Source organism: Epargyreus clarus, unplaced genomic scaffold, assembly GCF_041222505.1.
Source record: "Epargyreus clarus isolate Ecla_fem2 unplaced genomic scaffold, WU_Ecla_fem_2.2 ptg000032l, whole genome shotgun sequence".
NCBI classification, from domain to species: domain Eukaryota; kingdom Metazoa; phylum Arthropoda; class Insecta; order Lepidoptera; family Hesperiidae; genus Epargyreus; species Epargyreus clarus.
Window position 1 is genome coordinate 7,598,481 of NW_027332237.1, and position 14,032 is coordinate 7,612,512.

The 14,032-nt window shown below is 37.0% G+C and overlaps 1 protein-coding gene and 1 non-coding gene across 2 annotated transcripts in view; one reads left to right on the plus strand and one right to left on the minus strand.

Annotated features, from left to right (window-relative positions):
- Window positions 1–14,032, minus strand: part of LOC140754963 (UDP-glycosyltransferase UGT5-like) — a 128,797-nt gene that overhangs the window by 68,283 nt on the left and 46,482 nt on the right. The gene's annotated exons all lie outside the window — the stretch shown is intronic.
- On the plus strand, window positions 13,943–14,014 carry TRNAP-UGG (transfer RNA proline (anticodon UGG)). The gene has a single exon. It is a non-coding gene; the product is annotated as a tRNA-Pro (tRNA).

A 14,032-nucleotide genomic window follows, 5' to 3' on the forward strand; every position in this document is an offset into this window, starting at 1 on the left:
ACAAGTAATTAAAATTGTGTATCTCATGTACATTACATTTTTTGACTTACGTGGCGGAGTGATCACCAAACCGGTTTGACGCATGAAGGGTTCCGGGTTCGATCCCCGGCCAGACATATATCTGAATGATGAATTCGGATATCTGTTTCTGGGTCTGTGTGTTTTTGTGTTCGTCTTTATGTGTGTCCATGGCACCCATGACACAGAATCCTAGTGTGGAGCTGTGACTGTAGAAAGCGTTTATTTATTTATTATTATAGACTAAGTAAGAAGTAAGATATCTCTTTAGAGTCTTCTAATATAGTTTAATAGTTAAGTGATCATGTTCAACCGAATTAATATCGAAGCATGCCCAATGTGAATATAATATTCGCAATTTAATATTGAATTTCGTCCCTTAACAATATTATTTATAGACAAAATTACTTAGAGAACCCTTCGTGACCAAAATATTGAGGCTCAATATCTATTATCCGGGATGGGCCGATGTTATCAATTTCATATTAGTTCCTATCTCTAACAATATGTAATATGTTTGTGTTTACCTCAATTTGCTTATGTTTGAAGCCACTTGTAACTTGTTTACTGTTTTGTCGTCATGGGATTAATTGGTTGACAGAACTTTGTTACGACAAATTGCTGCGGCAATTTATATTTACTATTATTGTTTTTACTATTTATAAGCAGTGATAGCCTAGTGGTTAAAAAACTCGGCCTCTCATTCGGAGGCTAAGAGGTTCAAATCCCAGACAAGTACCTTTGATTTTTTAAAGTTATGTGCCTATAAAAATAATTATCTTTTGCTTAAACGATTAAGGAAAATATTGTTAGCAAACCTGCATACCTGAGAAATCTTAAAAAAAAAGGTTTTCAAAAGCATGTGATTGGTATTCTTACCAATTCGCACTCGGTCCTAATCCTTCTCATTCTGAGATGAGACCCGTGCCCAGCAGTGGGACAGTAATGGGTTAAAGATTGGAGAGAAGAAGACCTATGTATAGCAGTAGCCACCTACGTAACCTACCTACCTTTTTTTTTTGTTTTCGAGGGGGAAACCTTCAAAAGGTACCCGGTGCCATGGGAGCGACACAGAGTTATGTGGGATTCTTACCGCACTAAAACCCCCCGGTGGCCGTCTTCGGCGCTTCGTAGAGAGCTCCGGGATCTCCAAAGGAACGCAACCGGAGTCCTCTTAGCGCGTTACCCCTTCGGGCTCCGCCCAGGTGAGCTTGACGCTCGCCACACCGTCTGGTGTGTACGACGGTATGCGACCACACATACCGCCGTCCTTCCCGGGGCCGCTGGCCGGGCGGTTCGAGCTCCCACTCTTGCCCCTCGCAACCCCGGAAGCTCCCTTTTAGTCACCTCTTACGACAGGCAGGGGATACCGTAGCCCTATTCTGGTCCCGGAACTACAGGAACACGTAACCTACCTACCTAACCTACGTTTGTAAAGTCATGTACTTAACTTAAAGACAAGTAAAAAATTCGCTGTTCTGTCCAACGGACAGTTAGAACGTAAAGTTAATGGGAAAAGAACACAAGGCAATTGGAATCGAAAGAAAGCAATTTACTTGGAATAATGGGTTTGGATAAAAACCAAGTCTATTAGTACGGATACAGACGCTCAGTTAACATCACTGCTAAGCACTTAATTCCAGTTGTGAACAAATTGGTAAAAAAAAACTGTTTTTGTTGGTAAATAACTTGGAAACATATTTTACACATATTTCGCACTTTATAACTGATGTATGTATGCATGTTAATAGCAAATACGGGACTAAGTTGAAACGCCAGAAATAATTTATACATTTTTCATAGAATTTCTTTGTTATTAGATTATAGGAGATTAAATTGAAACGCTTAATGTTATTCCTTATAATTTTTCTCCATTTTGAAAAGACTTATTTTCTAATACCTTTAACTCCATTTTAGTCCTCAAATGCAACAATTAATCCCTGATCGCATTAGGTAGGAATCTCGTTCCATTCAGGATAAGTAATTACCTAATGTTCAAGAGCGACAGTGGCCACTCAGTAACACTGCATGTTTTGAATGTAGAACCCAACGTTATTGGACTCTCGTGGCACCACTGTCACAAATTATGTCTAATAAGAATAGTTCCGACTCTCTAGTTTGAAGGGTAGTAAAGGAGACACATTTATACGAGGCGGTCTAACTTAGTCATCAGGTAGGGTAAGAAAACATATGTATGCCTACGTCAGATAAAATTTCTGTCATATTTGTGGTTAGAAATAATGACCAAGACTTAGAGTGTCCACTTAAAATCAGGTAGTCTATGTACTGAGTCGCTGCTTTCATTACAAATTAGCCATTGACCATTAAATTTTACAACATGTCTATTGCACCTTCATAACTTCGAAACAGCATATAACAAAGTAAGTTTCTCCCCTTTTAGTCCCCTTAGATGAAATTTTCAAGAATTCGTTCTAAGTGCTTATCTAGGTTATAATTATAATATAATTATATAAATATAATTATAATATAATATAAGGAGTTCCTGTGCAAAATTCATGCTTCGAGGCGCACGAGTTTTAGCGTAACGATGAAAAGTATATATTACAGGAGAAAAGTATATATTATAATATAGGAGTAGCAGACGAGCATACAGTCCACCTGATAGTAAGTGGGTACTGCTACATACATCTGTAAATGACCCCGAATAAGATTAGTTTCCTACCTGAAGTCGGCCAAAGATGCGCCGCTACCCCTGAGGACTAAGCTGGAACGCCTCGGAAAAGTATGTCTCCCTTACCACACCCTTCAAACCGAAACACAGCAGCGCCTAACACTGCTGTTATTAGGTAGAAATAGGTGTGTTGGTGGTGCCGCCGGAGTCGAACCACAAAGGGTTCTACCACCTTCAATTGTCTAACTACCACTCCACACGTTCAAGTTTCACTTTTCATCCTTAATATTTCAGACATAATATAAATAGACGACGAAAAACTAAGCCTTGAAAAAGTAATTAACAAGCAACTATCTAAAATGTTATTTATGATATACGACTAATGAGTGAATTGGGTGCTCAGCATGTTCTATTTAGTTAGTTTGAGTATTAACAACAAGTAGAAATAACATTAATTTCGCTCGACGTAGATTGATGACGAAATTATGAAAGCTGGCTGTTCATGGTATGACTTGTAAACGCATAGAAGTATATTTTAACATCGTTATCACAATGCCTATTTGAAATTTGATGAAATTTTACTTTGTTATTTTACTAGTTATTTTACTAGTTTGTGGTGACTCTCTTAATTAGGAGATGTCTATTGTCTATGTCTAAGAAATATATTTTAAGAATTCGTAAATCTTTTAAGAATTACTAGCCAACATCGCTATATCTCTTGCTGCCTTATACTTATCTGTATTCTAGTTTCAAGAATTTCAGGAAAGTTTCAAGGAAGTGAACATTACTTTAATTAGGCGGTATTGGAATCATTTTAGACCTAAGGGATTACAAAGTAGAAATTCCGTTTTAACTAACTGTTAGTCACATAAGTCCATCATATCCTCTATAATACTCGTTTGTGGTTTTAATGTCATGTTTTTTTAGGTTTAATAAAAAGAAACAAGTTTAACAAGATATCAGATTGAAAGATAAACGAACTAAAGTCGTTAAATATGAAGCAGGTTTGAATAATCTCAGTCAGTCGTCCATGAATAGCAAGCAGTAAAGCTCAGATTAACATTACAAGTTACATTACAAGCGAAGTGGCTTGATGAATTATTAACTCGTTTATGAGTATCCGAGTTTGTGTTTAATGGTACATTTTAGCGGATAATGGAAGAGGTAATGTTTAGGTGTAGCACTAAACGTTTAGACCCCGATTTCTAATGGATATGTTCCTATCTATCTGGGTATATGAGTCTATTGTATTCTTAATACAATAGTGCACGAGATTTAAAATGTAATGTAGGGGCCCTGTTGTGGGAAAGTAGGAAATTCCATGTTTAAGACGCAAGCGGAATACAGTGGGTATAAATGTCAATCTTGCATTTGCAAGATTACAGTATTTAAATATATTTAGAATTTGAATTCGTAGGAAAGACAAATTAATCTGTAAATATTAAATTCCCTATGATTTTTGACGCTAAAATATAGCAATATTTAATGAAACAGCGATTAAATAGCTGTTTCATTAAATATTTTCATTCATTCATTAATATTTAATAGAATAGAATAGATATTTAACGATTTAGCTTCAAATATCATAGGCTCGTTACGCTTACGTGTAATGCACTTAGTCAATATACAATGAACTCCAAATAAAATTTGAGTTCTATCTGAAATCGTCTACGGCTGTTGTTATCCATGAGACGTAACTTCTCTTTTCATACCTTAAACACACTTTTCAAACCAGTACATAGCAGCACATAATACTGTATTGACAAAATTATATGTGGTAGTTGAATCACGAAGAAGATGGTAGAAACCTCTGTATTTCGACTCCGGAGGCACCACCGCCACATGTATTTCTGCCTAATAATTGCAGAGTTAAGTGCTACTGTGTTATGATTTGAAGGGTGTGGTAAGGGAGACATACTTTTTTGAGGCGTTCCGGCTTAGTCCTCAGGGATACCTGAGATCGGCCAAAGCTGCCCCGCTATCTTTGGCTGACCTTAGGTAGGAATATCTAATCCTATCTGGGGTTGATTACAGATGTCCATGGGCGGGAGTTACCATCAGGTGGACTGCATGCTCGTCTGTTACTCCTATATTTTAAAAAATAAAGGGTTCTATTTGACAAAATTTTTCAAAAAGTCTTGATCGTCCAAAAGTCACGTCAAAAATTTACGTCATGAAAGAAATCCCCAACAACAATATGAGAGCATATCAAAACCTAAAGTCGTCAAGATGAACTATAACAGTAAATTCGTACACCGCTACCGTATATTTCACTTAGCTCCAAGCTTTGCGTAGGCCTCGCAAACTTGAGCACTTGTTTGATTGTCAGCTAGCAAGCGCAATCGATACATGTGTGTTAACATCGTGCTTAAATAGTATTCTTTACCGATATTACAATCCTTACTAATATTATAAATTCGAAAGTAACTCTGTCTGTCTGTCTGTCTGTCTGGTTGTCTCTTCTTCACGCCTAAACCACTGTACCGATTTTAATAAAATTTTGTACAAAGATAGTCTGAGACCCGAGAAAGGACATAGGATAGTTTATATCCCGGAAATCCCACTGGAACTAGGGATGGCGATCTAAGATCGATTAATCGGAGAATCGATCTTTTGGACCCAAAACATCGATTATTTATTCGATATTAGTAAGGATTGAATCGTAAACTATGCATTTGATCAAGTGACGATCTTTAGCAAAGTTGAGGGTACGAATTCACAGTTTTATGTATGTTAGTATGTTATATTATTTTCTTTTAAATGCGGGCGAAGCCGCGGGCAAAAACTAGTTGATAATAATCTCAGTGTGTTTTCTTGTGGTTAATAACAATGTTTAGAGGTCAAATATCTACTACAAGAACATCAGTCAATCTAGTCGCTGCAGTCCGCGGATAACTGTAATTAATCTCAAAAAGGATTATTTTTTAGCAGACACATGATGAAATTATATTTCTAATCAGTGTCTGTATAGCAAAGGCATGCAGTACACCTGATAGTAAGTGGTATATGCTACCAGCTCGATATAGATTAAGGGATTTACCTGAAGCCGGTCACAGATATAAGCCCAAAGCTCTCATAGCGACCATCTTGGTCAACATGTAAGCTAGCCGGGATCCACACTCTGCCACCAAAACGCAAAAACTACTTCACACTATAAATTACGTTGGTGGCACCTCCTCTTGAATAAATTTTCTACATTTGTTCAAATTATATGTGACAATTCCAATGTCGGTCGGTGCTTAGGGCCGTATTAATAGATGGATCTCAATATCAATCTTAAGTTCGTATCAACTGAGTCGCTCTTAAGTTGCGATCAGCGACTTGAGAGCGTCGCTAATTAATAAATTAGTATCAAGTGCGTATCATTTGATACCGGTCTCAAGAGAAGCATCTCATTCGAAACAGTAGAACAGATTAAAAATATTTTTTAAAATGACAGCTATGAATGAATGAGAGTTGAACATTACAATCACGTCATGCAGCGTTTCGTTTCCGCTCCATTGCTAATGCAATAAAATGTTTATTGTAGTGAAATATGTCATTAAATATATTTATAAAAATAACAAATCATTTTAACGTGCCAAACGTCATCTTATCACTTGTTATTCACTCGCACACGGTCGTACAACTATTTGAACGGGATACAATGTATATTTATCAAGACTTACCAACTCTTGTAAGAAAATATATGGAATCACCTGAAATTTCGTAATAACAATAACTTACATCTATACCTGCGTGTAAGAATGTGTGTTGTATTCCTGTAAGGCAGATTTAAAATAACAATGTTAACATTAAATAATCCTGAGAAAGCAACCTTTTAGTAGCGTATAAATTTTAGACCTATAGCCTAGCGGTTTAAAATTCGTCTTCTATCAGGCGGTCCGAGGTTCGAATCCCCGTTACGAATTCCTAATTTTCTAAAAAACTTTAACATTAAAGGATAACATCGTGAGGAGACCTGTACGTCTGAGAATTCTTTAAAAAAGGTCTTGAAGGAAAAGCTTGCCAATTCGCACTTTGCTAGCGCGGTGAAGTATGGCCTTATCCTTTCTCACTCTGCTCTCAGAGTTTCCTCTCGATCTGCGTTCAACATTGGACATGTGTGATAACGACGGTGTAATAATATAGGGGAAAAATATAATTCAAGAAAATGTTGTAAAATCCTTTAAAAATGACGCTGTCTACTCATAACCCCACGCTAGGATTAGGATAGAAAAACACCCAGACCCAGAACAGAAATCTAAATTCCTCATTCAGATATCTGTCTGACCGGGGATCGATCCCGGAACCCTCTATGCGTAAGACCGGTTTAATGATCGCTCCCATAAGCGAGTCGTCACGTCGTTTCTGATTCGACTTTGAATACATCACCGCTACACTTATTTCTGAATTCTCAAATTCATTTTGATCACACAATTACACACTTATATTTAAAACCTTAAGGCAGTGATAGCCTAGTTACTTAAGAACTACCTACTTAAGAAACTCGGCCTCTCGATCGAGGGGTCCGAGGTTCAAATCCCAGGCACGCACCTCTGATTTTTCAAAGTTATGTCCGTATTAGAAATTAATTATCACTTGCTAAACGGTTAAAGAAAACATCGAGAGGAAACCTGCATACCTGAGATTTATAAAAAAAAAGTAATCTCGAAGGTATTTGAAGTCTAAGCCTACGTCTACCAATACGCTAGTGCGGTGGACTAAGGCCTGATCCTTCTCACTCTGATAGGAGACCCGTAGGACAGTAATGGGTTGATGATGATGATGATGATGATTTAAAACCCTGAATTAAGCCGCACTTTTTGGATCCACTCTTTAACCACCTAAGTGTTTCACGTACGCACTAATAACTGAATCATGGTATTGGACATTCAGTAATAATTCATTTACATAAATGTTAATACACGGCTAATATATACATAGATGTTCTATGTATATATTAGCCGTGTGCTAATTGAATTTCATATTTAATTGGTTCGGTTTATGGCACAAGCTTATGTATATATGTTTATAGTCATCATCATTGTCATTAATATCTAAATATATATAACTCAAAGGTGACTGACTGACATAGTGATCTATCAACGCACAGCCAAAACCACTGGACGGATCGGGCCTAAATTTGGCATGCAGGTAGATGTTATGACGTAGGCATCCGCTAAGAAAGGATTTTGACCTACCCCCAAGGGGATAAAATAGGGGATGGAAATATTACTTCATAACGCGAGCGAAGCCGCAAGCAAAAGCTCGTTTTCATAATATAAGAGTAGCAGACGAGCATGAAGCCCATCTGATGGTAAGTGGTAACGGCCCATGGACATCTGTAATTAACCTCAGATAAGATTAGATATTCCCACCACCTTCGGCACAGCAACGTTAAGCGCTGTTACAAGGCAGACATAGGTGTGGCGGTGGTACCTAGCTTTCGTTCCTAGCTTTCTACTTATCAATATATGAGAATACTACAAATACATGTGAGTATTGTTTAGAAACTCGGACTTGTAAGTAGGTAACATGGAAACAATGCTTGGGTAATTGACATTGTTGAATCTATTGTTTCACTAATGAAGACTACGTTATGTGTAAGATGTTGTATAACGTACTTAAATGTTAGAGATATGTTAGCGAGAAATAACTGATTTATAGGCTCTAAGTAACAAAAGATAATTTAAATAAAATATTACTATATTATAATCGTATAGGTATATATTTTTCTTATAATGTAGAACTAACAAACGAGCTATTTAGAAATATCAGGAGTGAAAAAAAACAGAAGTTTGAAGGTTCGACTCCGGTGGCAACACCGCCGCACCCATTTCTACCTAATAACAGCAATTTTAAGCGCTGCTGTGTTCTAGTATGAGAAGTGTGGTGAGGGACACATACTTTTCCGAGGCAATCCAACGTAGTCATCAGAGGTAGCGGCGCAACTGTGGCCGACCTTATATACGAATCTACTCTCATCTGGGGTTGATTGATGTCAATAGGCGACAGTCTGCTAATCCTATTTTAAAAAAGTAGTAGCTTTTTAAACCGGATTGAAACCAGTGTTGTAACACAAATACATTGCGAGTAGATTCTATGAAATTCGGTACAAAAATAAACTAAGTCGAATGTATTGAATGAACGTATTCATTTTCGTACTGAAATTTTACCGTAGGAAGTCTGTAATTATTATGTGGCATATTCGGGCCGATATCTTTGAATTCTCTGCTATTTATTCCATTTCAATTCTGGGCTGTCGTTCTAATTCTCCATTGATAATCTGTTTGGAAGAGAGGGCTTGGAAACGTCATTCATATCACATAGCTTTGAAGTATTTAGTTGTATTGTATAGGGTGTTAGTATCAGTGGTGCGACTAGGGAAATATTGCCGCCACCCCTACACCTACGTAAGGCAATTTTTACGTTTTTATAACCGGGTTTGTTGTATGCCGACAGATTTACATAATAGTATTATACAGTGACTACTTGTCATCAGTGGACTTCGTTTGCTAATTCAATCTAATAAGAAATATATCAAAAACCAAGCATTTTTTTGTACTTAATATATACAATTATTAAGATTTCCCAAAAACTAGTCCATTTAGGAACTCTACAAAATGTTATGACACAAATCTTAATGCAAACAATAACACTAAATTTATCAAAATTTACACGAAAGGGAAATACGACAGATTAATTAATTTAGGCTCGCAGGCTCTTTGAATAACCAATAGCCGGTTTCCTGCAAGGTAAGTGGTAAATGAGATACACGGGTGCAAATTGTGTATAAAAACATCTGTATAATTCCTTGATTTATTTATTTATTAAAAGGTTGCCAACATTCTTTACACCTTTACATTTTAAATTAAACAATACACAAAAGTCCAAGGTAAGTGCTAGAATAATTATAGGCAACGACAGCATGAAAACAAGATGTAATGTTCTGGTTTAAGAGTATGTGCATTATATTATTATGAAACAGTATGTATGGGAAGTAATGGATACGATTTATATTTTTTTTTTTAAATTTTGTTGCAAAAGACATGGGTGAAAATAAAATTTGAAAGGAAAATGTTTTGAACATATAGAAATAGGTACTAAAATTTAATTTTAAACAGTGTGTATACTGTACAGTGTACCTATATATGTTCGTTGCTATTTTAAACATATGTACGTATATATGTTCAAAATAGCAATTTATTTATAATAAAAAGTTTTAATTGTAGTGTTCTTATTGCTATTATACTGGCATTGATTGATAAATATAAATAATTGTACCTTTATATGAAGTACAACCCGGTTAACCAGCTAACTGGATTCTAGCGTATAACTCTATCATACAAAACATGAAAAATTCTTTACACGCTTTCTCCTTCCACGTACGCAATATCAGGCCGTATGTTTACAATCTAACTTCCAATAATAAATAACAGGAGTACAAAGGTTGCTGTTTATTTTGTTTAAGATAAGAACCGCCATACAATTAAAGGCTTAAGGGGAGACTTCATTAATTAACTTTGTAGTCGCCAACTTAACTTGACTTAAGTATCTAATTGACTTCCGTAGTAATTATGTCGGATTAAAAAATTGTCCTACACTTTTGAGTTGTGACAGTTGTGACAGTAGGAGGAAAAGTGTATGAAATTATCATGAAAGTGTGTGTATGTAAGTTCTCTGTACGATTTTTTATTTTTTTTAATTATATATTTTTTATAATTAACGATCCAGTGGTGAGATATAACTATACTGGTAAGCCCGGAGAGGGTTCAGCGTTCGATTTCCGGCGAGAACTTAGACTTTATTCATAAGTTTCATAAATCTTACGACAAGTTAGAAGGTGGTAGAACCCTTTATGGTTCGACTCCGGCGGCACCACCGCCACACCTATTTCTACCTAATAACAGCAGTGCTAGGCGCTGCTGTGTTCCGGTTTGAAGGGTGTGGTAAGGGAGACAGACTTTTCCGAGGCGTTCCAGCTTAGTCCTCAGGGGTAGCGGCGCATCTGTGGCCGACCTCAGGTAGGAATATCTAATCCTATCTGGGGTTGATTACAGATGTCCATGGGCGGTAGTAGCCACTTACCATCAGGTGGACTGCATGCTCGTCAGCTACTCTTATATTATAAAAAAAAAAAGAAAAAAGTTTTAGTGGCTGTTATGTATTACAACGAGGACGGAAGCACGCAGTTTAAGACACTAGTGATGACCCATCAAACACTAAATCACGCTCGCACTAATATTATGACATTTCACAGAAAAATAAAATTGACTAGTTTTTGCCTGCGGCTTCGCCATTCCGAGTTCCTGTGGAATTTCCAGGATAAAAACTATCCTATGTCCTTTCTCGGATCTCAGACTATCTTTGTACAAAATTTCATTAAAATCGGTTCAGTGGTTTAGGCGTGAAGTAGAGACAACCAGACAGACAGACAGACAGAGTTACTTTTGGATTTATAATATTAGTAAGGATTAGTAAGGATTTGTAACCCCGTAATCCTATAGAGAATTAGCACAGTTAATTTGAGCCTTTGCTATCCACAAAATATTTTTAGGAACGCAATTATTTCTTAGTAAAATATTATCTTACTAAACAATAAAATATAAATAAGTATACCAAACCCAACACATTCGTAATTCTAAAAAAACATACGCTAAAAATGCGAAAATTCGTTCTTTATGCGCTTTTTCCCCCACTCCGCATGAAAGGACTATGTTCTATTAAAATGCGGTTCCAGGGTTGAATTTCACAAAATCAGGGAGATTTTTCCGTCGAGAATGTCAGCTCATGACAAAACCGGACCACTTTTTCGACTAACTCATACGCCAGAACGCTGTGTGCTTCTGAATTGGATTTTTTCTAAGCTCCGACGAATGTGAATTGCACACGGAAAGTAATTACAGCAACCTTTGAATTTACTTTTACTATGTTTTCCTTAGTTTTATCTTATTCTAATTTTGGTTTAGTTGTTAAAATATTATGAATCCTTAGTAGTTAGATTTATACAACACCATCACACCTGCTTGATTACAGCAGTGTTAAGCGCTTTTTTATAATATAAGATTAGTAGACGAGCATGCAGTCCACCTGATGGTAAGTGGCTACTGCCGCCCATGGACATCTGTAATTAACCCCAGATAAGATAAGATATTCCTACCCGGAGTCGGTCATAGATGCGCTGCTACCCCTGAGGACTAATACGGATCGTCTCGGAAAAGTATGCCTCCCTTACCACACCCTTCAAACCAGAACGCAGCAACGCCCAACGACGCTGTTATGAGGAAGAAATAGGTGTGGCGGTGGTGCTGCCGGAGTGGAATTACAAAGGGTTGTACCACCTTCAATGAAAATATCAGCGCATGACAAAAACCGACCACTTTTTCGACTAATTTACCAGAACTTATGTGGTTCTGTTGGATTTTTTCTAAGCTTCGACGAATATGAATTGCACACGGAAAGTAATTACGGCAACCTTTGAATTTACTTTTACTTTGTTTTTCTTAGTTTTACCTAATTCTAATTTTGGTTTAGTTATTAAAATATTATGAATCCTTTCTGGTTCGACTCATACACCGCCACACCTATTTCTGCCTAATAACAGCAGTGTTAAGCGCTGCTGTATTCCGGTTTTAAAGGTGATATGCCTACCCGAGGCGTTCCAACTTAGTCCTCGGGGATAGCATCGCATCTGTAGCCGACCTCAGATAGGAATCTAATCTTATCTGGGGATTACAGATGTCCATGGGCGGCAGTAGCTATTTACCATCAGGTGGACTGAGCACTCGTCTGCCAATTCTATATTATTAAACGTTTCAACTATATTCACATCCTTCATACATTTATGTATAGACCGAATAAAGGTTATTTTTTCTCACTTTAACAATATGAAATCAATCCATTCGTAGCTCGCATGTCATTCACATCATTCAGAAAGTATTCAATATTGCTGATAAAAAATTCAATTACGCTGAACAACTGACAAATCGGAGTGGTGAAGGAATTTAATACGAGCTCCGTGTCAACGTGACAGTGATTCTGATGCGTCAGTGTTTCTCAAAGTGTTCACCCCCTTATGGATGCTGCACCATAGAGGGGCTAAAGGACCCAAGAAAATTTGGGGAATGCTGAATGTATATGAAAATAAATAAAATTAAAGTCTGTTTCTAGGATGAAAATAACGGCATTTTACTAATGCATATAAAAGTACATAAGATGCTTATAACAAAAAAATCTATAAATAATTATTTTTTTTTTCTGTTGTTCCGTCTATTAACTAGTTTGTCTGTCTGTATATCTGTGTCTTCTGGGTAATCTCCGAAACAGCTGGAGGATTTAAAAGGGTTTTTATGGGCAGTTATTTGATGTAGTAAGAAGGACTATTATTTAAGAAAAAGAATTAGGGATCCGCGTAAAAAACCTCTCCCAAGTTAATTATCACTTTAAAACGCGGGTGAAACTGTGTCTATAACGCTATATCGATTTTCTGTCCTGTTTCACCTATACTAAATTTCCCTTCTGAAAATTTTGCAGTAGATAAGTTTGAGAACCTCTGCGATATGTAGATATGTAGACAAAAATATTTAATTTGCCAACTGTTTCTTTGCTTTTGGTATTCGTATACTTAGTACTGATCCATTGAAATGTATTAAATTTTTCGTATTTATTTATTTAATTTCTTGTCGTTATTGACATTAGAAAGATGAACAATCTGTCGATATGCATAATGTGAAGAAAACGTCTCTTGTTGTTTAGGCCCATTGTTAATACCCAATCTATCCATTCTATACTTACCGTAGATCGAAATCATGCTTAGTATGAAGACATTATCAAATATCGACCTTCGCTAAGCGATGGATAGATTGTTAAATTGTCCCTGTTGTTCCGGGACCAGATATAGGGCTACAGTATCTCCTGCTTATCGTAAGAGGCGAATAAAGGGGCTTTCGGTGTTGCGGGCGGTAAGATTGGGAGCTCGAACCGCCCGGCCGACCCCGGGAAGGACGGCGGTATGTGTGGTCGCATACCGTCGTGTACATCGGACGGCACCAGGTACCTTTTTAAGGTTTCCCCTTCGAGAAGGAAAAGAAAAAAAAATCATAAATAAGGGGCGTGTGAACAGAAAGATCTGCCAGTCAACGAATGGTAGAACTGTCGGACCGACGTAATGTAAACGACCCCTTAGTGTTTTCGGAAAGTAATATCGGAAAGTATTAATGATATCGCAAATTTTGAATATTACATGAACACTTGTATAAGTAATATGAATCACATATTTAATAATACAATATTTCACCGTTTCTTACAACCGGCTCGTTGGTCTAGGGGTATGATTTTCGCTTTGGGTGCGAGAGGTCCCGGGTTCGAATCCCGGACGAGCCCTAATTCAGCACTTTTTTG